Genomic DNA, 9,515 nt, shown 5'->3' with positions numbered 1-9,515 from the left:
GAGTCAGATGATAATGGAATCTTGGACTGAAAGCTCAAGTAGGATGGGGCTAGAGCACTAATGCCAGGCCGTGAGCAAGCAATGGAAGCTGGTAAGAATGATATGGAATGAAAAATGAATGAAGCAGAAATGACAGCTTCAGAAAATGGCTTCAAAATTCCTGTCCCCGTGATGCCTGGCTGTCCTTTTTGTGTCCCTGGGTTGCTAACTTTCCAGTGAGATTTTTGTGTTCTTAAAACACCTCCCTCGGGACTTCCTTGGTGGCGCAGTGGTTAAGAATCCACCTGCCAATGCAGGGGACATGGGTTCAATCCCTGGTCCAGGAAGATCCCACATGCTGCAGAGCAACTAAGCCCACGTGCCTAGAGCCCGTGCTCCACAACAAGAGAAGCCACCACAATGAGAAGGCTGCGCACCACAACAAAGAGTAGCCCTCGCTCGCAGCACCTAGAGAAAAGCCCGCACACAGCAACGAAGACCCAATGCAGCCAAAATAACAAAACAAAACACCTCCCTCTGCTAGCTTGAGTGTTCTTTGCAACTAAATGATCCTAAAGAGAGGACATTTGAATTTCCTCTGGAAGAATCTCCTGATCATAGATGAAAAGGACCACTTTGAAGAGCTTGTTGTCACTGGTGGGCTTCAAATAGGAATTTAATGTTTAATGAAGGAATTGGAATACATCAAGATATTTTCAGACTATTACGGATCACTGGAAGTAGCATGAAGGTAGTATGATATAGTGGTAAAAGAGGATTTGAGGTGCCAGAAGTAGCCCTACATTCAAATCTTAGCTCTAACACTTCATATGTGTCTTAGATGCCTTAACTTCCTAAACCTCAATTTTCTCATGTGGAGAGAGAGAACACCTTGCAGAATTTGGGGGGAAGATAAATGTATATGAAGTGTGTGGCATATACACAGTAGGTCTCAGTAATTGAGTTTTTATTGTTAAAGCGTGACTGATGTGGCTTGTTCAAATCAAATCATGATGGCCTTGGCCTGATTTGTGGTCGATTTTTAGTTAATAGAATTGTTCTCAAGTTTTTCCCCATTTGGCCCCACTTTGTTACTACCTGAATCCTAGCAAATGCCAGGGTGTAGGAAATAGATGAGTCAAATGGCAGGCAAATAGTAAGAGTAAAATTAGACTGAGCTACTTGGGAACAGAGAATAGGTTTTATTACATCTTTGTGTTTTCAGTGTCCAGGACAGGACCTGGCATATGGTAAGCACATATTAAGTAAACATGAATCAACTAAATTTAGAAATGCATGAATGTCCAAATATTTGAGCCAAGTGGTGGCCAGAAATTTCATACAGTGTCATTCTCTGTTCCCAGATAGCTCAAGTATCATGGGATCTGTCGAGTCATAGAGCCCAAGCAGCAGTGTTGATCATATCTCAGTTTTAATCTTTCAGTCCGTTCTTCCTCTGGGCCCCAATCAAAGGTTCCAACCTGTATGGTCAGGCCACTCAAGATGGCTGTACTCTTGTTCTCTGTAATGCCCTGCTCAACCAGTGCCTGCTTCACCAATACCCTATTCACATGACTGACCTTCCTACCTACTTGCCCCAGGCCCCAGCTAAGGATTGTTCTTGCTTTAGATCAGAACATCTCCACTATGATAGCTTATCAAAGGGGTAGTGAAAGGTGGTGGTGTGCCCCTCTGCTGCTTTCCCTGGTAACTGAAGAGCCAACCTGACATCAATTCGCCCTATAACTGGTAACCTCCCCCTCCCCCTGGGAACAAAGACTGCCGCGATGTCCTGCCTCCCACCTGCCACACATGGTGGGGTGTTGCTCCAGTACCTTGCTTCAGACATGTGAGGTCCCCCTATCCATTAAATCATTGATGTCTCTGTTGCTGACTCTGGGCTCTTTGGTCTTGAAGCTGGGCAAGTACAGGGCTTGTAGGCCTGTGGGGTGCAAACCAACAAACCTGTATCTGCTGATAAATGGGTCTTAGCAGTAGTTCCAAGTGTAGAATATGCTGCCTCCAAAACCCAAAGAGACCTACCATATGTGTTTCTTGGTGCTAAGAGGTGCATTGTGCAATGGTTTTTTTGTTTCTTTTTTTTAATGTTGGAAGCAAGGTACTGGAATGCTCCAGATCATTCAACCTGTAAAAACTTCACTGATGTGGTAGGCCTCTAAATATTTGTATAGTTTCTCCCCCACGTTCTGGAGTATATATGCCTTACTAAGGTATCCAGAATACTTGCCACTTACTTCCTATCACATCTGATGGTATTGATATACTGGACTAATATCATTGTTAGAATTTTCAAACGGTTCAGATACCTTTGGACTATAATAAGACAGAGAATATGACACTGGGGCAAGACCATGAATGTATAGTTGCCCATCCTGTGTGATCCTCTTTCCAGATGGGTGTGGAAAAGAACACATTTTCTAGATCGATGGCTGTACACCATGTACCGGAGGCTCTGTTAATCTCCTCTAGAAAGATTCACATCTGGCGTAGCAGGTGTAGTTGGAGCCACTGCTTCATTAAGTTTGCATTAAGTTTGTCATCTGCAATGATCCATCAGTTTTTGCAGAGGCCAGACTGGTGAATTAAATAGGAATAGGACAGGAACCAACATTATTTCATTCTTTAAAGTTTTGAGGGAGGTACTAAACTCTGCCATTCCCCTAAAATGTGACAGGTTTTTAATTTATTGTTTTGACCATTGTCCAGGAACAGTTTCAGGGGCTTCCCCTTGGCCTTTCCTATTACTACTTAGTAGCTCTTATTCTACAGGTTAAGGAACTAATGTGAGAGTTCTGTTGTTTCGATGTACGCCCATTCCAATTATACTGTCAGGAATGGGAAATAACTGGGTAGGACCATACACCTAGTGGAACAACTGTGGTACAAACCTTGCCCAAGCCTTCATTTTATCTAACTCATATATGCTCCTATTCCAGTGAGGAGACCATGCTAATGCTTTAGGTCCCCAGGTACCAGTGTTAACTTGGACCCTGTCTCCAACAACCTTAGAAAGATCTGGGTATTTTTCTTACTCCATTGTAGAGTTATGTGAATAAGTGGCCATAGATTGGGGAAGGACTGCAGGAATCACTACTATGTATACTTGCTGTGATTTTATAGGGGGCTTCCTCATGGGAAACTGGTCTCCTATAATTGATAGCTTCTGGGTCTGACAACAGGCAAAGATTTGTGACTTTCCAGTAGAGCAGCTGATCTCAGCCTTCTCATCCATTTTTTTGGTAAATAATTAAAAAATTTTTAAATTGTAGTTAAAAGCACACAACATAAAATATACCATCTTAACCATTTTTAAGGGTACAGTTCAGTAGTGTTCAGTGTATTCACATTGTTGTGCAATAGATCTCCAGAACTTTTACATCTTGCAAAACTGAAACTATGTCCATTAAACAACTCCTCATTTCCCCCTCCCTTTTCGTTATATACAATGGCCGTGCATCTATCTTGGCCCTAAGAACACCATGTTCTTTTTTTTTTTTTTTCCTTGTGCCACCCAGCTTTCAGGTTCTTAGTTCCCTGCCCAGGGATTGCACTCCGGGAAGTGTGGAGTCCTAACCACTGGATCACCATGGAATTCCCGGAACACCATGTTCTCTGAGCCATCGCCAAAATCCCTGCTGGCCAGACCCTCCTGGCTACTATTCTAACATTAAGCCCCACCGTTCTTCTGATGGTGAAGTACAGCCACCTGGTCTCTGCTAATCTGAGTTCTTATCCTCATTGCTACTAGGGAGCCCATCTCCTACCATCAGTCCTGACTTAGAGACCACAGCTGCTGCAAGAGTCTCAATGATGCCGGTAATTTCCCTACCTAGTGCATTCTTTGTTGTCTTGGTAAATGGAGTGTCCTCCAAGCTTTCCAAAAAGCACGATTGACTGGTGGATTTTTCAGTCTTAGATAATAAACCCATTATTGCAGGCCCACTTCATTGAGCCTTTTGATTCCTTTTACCATGGCAGTTCTGGCATCTCTATTTATTTAATGTGTGGCTATCACTTTTTCAAGTTTTAAAGAGCCATTCCAGCAGTGTATAGAACCATCTCTTAGGGGTCCTTGCTGAGTGTTAAATCCTGTGTCACAACAGAGAGCCCTGATATTGATGAACTCTCCCTTATCCAGCTTTAAATTCCCACCTCCATTTATCCAGCCCTCAGGCATCCTTTCCTAGTACTTGCCATTACGTGTAAGTCAGGTGCTATAGCTATTTGGGGATATAATATTGCCTGATGGGCCATTTGATCCTAGTTATGAGTCTGGTGGCCACGAGGAGAAATCAGAGCAGATCCTGAGGAGGACTTACATTGTCTTATAAGGTACGTACAAAATGGGGAGGTATGGGCCTTTATCTTCCCACCTAGGCCAGAGGGGCACTTCTATAGGCTCAGAGGATTCAGAGGAGTCTTGGGATTCAAGCGTTTCAAATGAATCTACCTAGATATCTTCACCCCAAATCTCAAGGTCCTACTTCTTCCCCATCAGGACCCAACTCTTATGAGGAAACTTTCCTACACTGAGAATTCAGCCTTTTCTAAAATTCTCCCTTTCTTAAATTTCTGCTTGATAATTATCTCTGAATACTGGCTGCAAGAGATGAGGGTCTCTTTAAATACTAACAGTGAGGTCCTTTGTTTTAAATTGTTGATTAATAGATCTTAGGTCATTTTCTTTTATCAGTCTTTCATCAGACTCAGCATCAGTCACCCACTTCCACAATCCTTATAGTTGCTATTTCCCATATATTTTTCTTTTTTTTAGCCTTCAAAGTGTTTAATGTTTTACAATTTAAAGGAAAAATCCACTAAGGAAAACAAATCCATTATATAAATATCAGTAAGACCCACAACTACATAGAGAAACTGTACAGGAGGATTATGGATTGTATAGAAACTGATATACATCAATGGTATCAGTTTTTCTCAAGTACATTAATATTTTCACACCACTATTAACAACATAAAAGTTCAAAAATTATTACATTTTATTCCCTCTTCTAAAGTTGCTACATAAAAATTTTTTTCTGAATATAACCACATTTAAACAGAAAATCTAATTATAACTGCTTCTTGTGTTTAGCAGCAGTGTATAAGAAAGCATGTTATCCTTCCCCATGGGGTGTGCTATAACCTAATCAACGAAATTCCTCTACTGACAAAATGTCTCTTAGGAGACATTAAATAGAAGAGAACTGGTGGAAATTCATTCCACAATATGAACAAAATTAAAGCAAATTTTGATTATAATAATGAGTGTACTATATTAACTTAGAAATGAGATTGTGTTCATGAAAAAAAAACGGAGATTCAACTCCTTGAGTAGCTCTATATATGAACTATGAAGCCACCATTGTATCTAAAATTGAATCTGAAATATGGATAACAAAATTGATCAAAACTATTTTCCATAACACAATGCAGCTTTTAAAAAGTATGCAACTGCTAAATTGCATTGGAAATATAGGCAGATTATCTAATAGTTGAAACGATAAAGTACTGTTACTGAGCTGGTTGAAAAAAAAGTACAAAGAAACATACATTTTCATTCATTTGGAAAATGTAAAAATTTATATACTAATATATAATCTCTTCACTTTCTCTGATCTACAAATGGATACAATGTCTAGTTATTTTCATGCAGATAAATTGTTCAGAATTCAATTACCAAAGCAAACAAACAAAAATAGACCCTGTTGGGAACACACAGATGAATCTCTTTAAAGGTTTCTATTCTTTAGCAGTTTTTGATGATTTCAAAATTTGCAGCTTTAGCTCTTTTATCATCATCTCTAACTTCTGTCTTGCCTCCCGTTCCTGTCTGAGTTCATCTTGGAGTTCTTGCCTATCAGCCTCAGCATGGTCCAATCTCTGTCTCAGTTCTGCCAGCTGTGCTGCATATCCAGCTTCTTTATCTTTTTCTAAATTTGAGTCACAGGTACATTTTTGTTTCATTGCCTGCTCTAATTTTATGTCTAAATTTGTTCAACATAAAATTCTTCCACTCTTTGAGCATGTTCATTCTGCAAAGATTCAAGCTCTTTCTGTAAATTCTGCTATTCTTCAGGGAGTTCCTTCACAGCTTTTGAGCTACTCAACATTTCAACTTCCATCTGAAGTTGTTGCTTCTTCTGCAAAATTGAGTTCAGTTTTTCCTGTTGTTTTACATAAGTTCTCATTACTTCTTCCATGATTTTTCCATTATCATCCTCACAAATGACATCTTTGACAAGAAGTGGAGATGAAGCTGCAGCATCACGGTCAATTCCCGCCTTACTTGTGTCTCTGGCTAAGTTGCAAGTGGTAGACTCAGGTTTCCTTTTGCTTGTAGAATTATTTGAAACTGATGGATCTAAGTGGCTATATAGTTCTCTACTTGTTTTTAGATCCATTTTCTCCTGTTCCTCTAGTGAGACATCTGGATAAGACACTGTTTTTTGATGTTTCCCACTGCTGTGAGGCTTCTCTGAATGTCTTAGTGTAGATCTACTTGCCTCTGTCTTTGTGACCTCTTTAGGCTAGGATACAGCTGAAGTAAGCCACACATTTGGGGCAACCACTTCATCACACATGTATAAGTAGTAGCCAGGGTGTAGAAATGAATGTGTCTGAGAAACATGGTCACCTTCCTGCTTTATAACTGGATACCGTGACTATAATTCCACTCCTGGTGGTGTATCTATCTTGGATTGAGTCCTCTTCCCATTTCTCATGCTGAATTTCTCCTTCATTTCTTCTAAAATTATCTTCAGTTTCTTTTCTTCAGGTGTCCCTAAGTATTTTTGGTTCACGTGAAAATAGCAATGCCATTTGGCTGATTCAAAGCCCCAGTGGCAAGTCCTTTTGTCCGGTGATCTGTGAGAATGCATCACAAATGTCTGGAGCGCAAGCATTCCACAGCACTCCAGACGCTGAATACACGGAGCATCTGGCTGAACATAAAACTGGGGTGCAAATAAATCCTGACATTTGCCTAAGCATTCATGTTCCACTTCAAAGGCACTGCCAGTTACCTTCAACTGAGCCAATGAGTTTTTAGCAGGAAGTATACTACCATTTTGAGGAAAAGTATGTGGCCGCAATAAAGCATTACACAGTCTTTGTGCATCAGTTAATGTGATCAGCCCACAGGATAGGGCATTAAGTGGAAGTATTCCCAGGACCTTTAAGATATGAATATGGTCTGATGTACACCTTGAACAATAGATGTACAATTCATCACATACTGTATTTATTTGTTAGAGTGAAAATTCTCAGAGAACAGAATTTAGGGCTTGGGGCAAACAGTCTCTTTTCTTCTCCAACCTGAAAACAAGAAATAGACTCCCCTTCCAACAAAGTCTGGGTGAGTTCTGTGGAGCTATCAGAAGGGATGAGCAGTGGACCAGGAAGAACCTAAGGAGATGGAAGAGGCAGAAATACAGTAGGTGACATGCTTTCTTGGGAATACTGAGCGGAAAATGCTGCTGGTCCACCCAGAGAGCTCTGACTACTAAAATGGAATTGTGCCAAAGTGTGTTTCAAACTGGGATTTAAATGTAAAGGTTCAGGCACAGAGGCACAGGTTCTCTTGACATGCTCTTCATCAGTTTCCATTGGCGCTTCATAGTCATCCAAGTGTTCCTTCTTTACTGTTGGCATCTTGTTTATCATCATTTTTCCATTTGCGTGAATGTCTATCATCATTTTTTTCACTGGAGGGCTGCCATCATCTTCCGTCCTGTTCAGTTTTTTATTTGAGCCCTGAACCAAGGAAAAATTTGTCTGTAGGTTTTCCATTGCTAAAAACTATTGTGTTAAATAAGTCTGAGATTTGCGTTGTTATTTAGTTACTTATTTGAGGAGAGAAAAGCAATGTATACCAATACTTATGGTAACTTACTCTCACAGAAAATTTAAATTTCCAAAGAGACATCTCCCTAAATTAGTCAATAGATTTTGCAACTTTGTTTTGGTTCTGCTTGTACTCTAGTGTAATTTCACTGCAAGTGCTGTAAAATTTCTTATTTTATGTCTAATAACAAAGCAAATAATTTTAAGAGGCACACGTCCGAGGAAGCCTTTATTTTCTTAAATTCTTCATATATATGTATTAAAATAAAGTTACCAGTTGTCTCAACTCAAGATGTCCAAGTTCAACACAACAGTTTGGTTTGGCTTTAAGCACAACATGTGAAAAGTTTATGCAATTACTTGTGTCAGAATTATGCACCCGAATTTAGTATTTGGTACCAAGGACACCAAAAAAGGAGAGAAAAAAGTATCTTCTCTAGAAATGATGATCTGTTGGTCTGTGTAGACAAAATGAAGGCTTGTATAAGTCCTCACACCAGTAAGAAGAGCTTCTGACTCCACTTGAACTTGTACAATTAAAAACGAAACCTAAAGAAAAATTGCCCAGTTATCTTCAAGGATTACTGTTCATTTTTCTTTTAAAACAAACCCAAAGGGTTAAGGACCAAGGCCACTAGCCAACGTACTGATTTCGCCCCCTACGGGAACACCTCAGCCAACGCAGGCCAAGGAAGAGGGCAGGAGGCGAGACCTAGAATGGGGGAGCCCCCAAACCCTGAAATCCTCGGCCCACGCAAAGCCACCCACCCACCTCAAACCCGAGGCGGCGGCGGTGGGGGGGGGCCAGCAAGGGACCTGGGACGCCTCGGGGCGTGCAAGGGGGTCGCGGGAAGTGGAGGAAAAGGAGTCCCCAAACACCTCCCCTCCCCCTCCGCGGTCTCGGAACACCCCAGGGCACTCCCAACAGCACCCCACTGAGGGGGCCGCGGGGAAGACTGTGGAAATCCCCCGTGCACCCTCTCCCCAGGAAGTTCTAGGGTTTACCTCACCACCCCTAAGGCTGCACCTCCCTCGCCCGCCCGGGGTCAGAAGAGAGAGGGGCGCGTGGGGCGCCGAGCAGGGATCTCGCAGCCACTGGGCGCCGACCAGCCGGGTGGAGCCCGGGGCATCCCCGCGCGGCGCAGACGGCGACGGGGGCGGGAGAGGGCGGTGACGGGCGTCCCGGTCTCCGGGGTCCCGACGGCTCCCATATATCTTTCACGTCTTAGACATTGCGCCAGTTAGACTGAACATCCCCTTCCTTCCGCCTGTATTCCACCCCAATTCACTGTAGGTGCAAGTCTTTTCAATTACATTTACAGTATGCCAGGGAATCTCGTACTCCATCTACCACATTGCCATCCAGTCCTTGCGTGATCCAACTTGAGAATCCCATTCCTAGAATCTGCTTTCTAGGACTACTCTTGGCACCAAATGTCTTAGGTTAGGTTCCCTAGAAGCAGAGCCTGAGGGATTTGCTCTTAGGAAAAGAGGAGAGATAGAAGCAGCATAGGAGAGGGGAGAAAAACTAAAGAAGAATGTGGTTTCGAAGACCGGCATTGGTCTAATCCCACAGGGAAACTCTAAAACAAGAACTGTGTCCCCAAATTAGTCTTTTAAGGCAAGGGATTATGTCAGACAGTCATTAACAGTTCTTCTCCCCACTTCCGTCA

General features: G+C 42.0%; 1 pseudogene; it reads right to left on the bottom strand.

Moving 5' to 3' along the window:
- Positions 1–4,360: 4,360 nt before the first annotated feature.
- Positions 4,361–9,515, bottom strand: part of LOC115860407 (ski-like protein pseudogene) — a 29,855-nt pseudogene continuing 24,700 nt past the window's right edge.

This window comes from Globicephala melas, chromosome 1, assembly GCF_963455315.2.
Source record: "Globicephala melas chromosome 1, mGloMel1.2, whole genome shotgun sequence".
Taxonomy (NCBI): domain Eukaryota; kingdom Metazoa; phylum Chordata; class Mammalia; order Artiodactyla; family Delphinidae; genus Globicephala; species Globicephala melas.
This window is presented reverse-complemented; position numbering and strand designations above follow the sequence as displayed.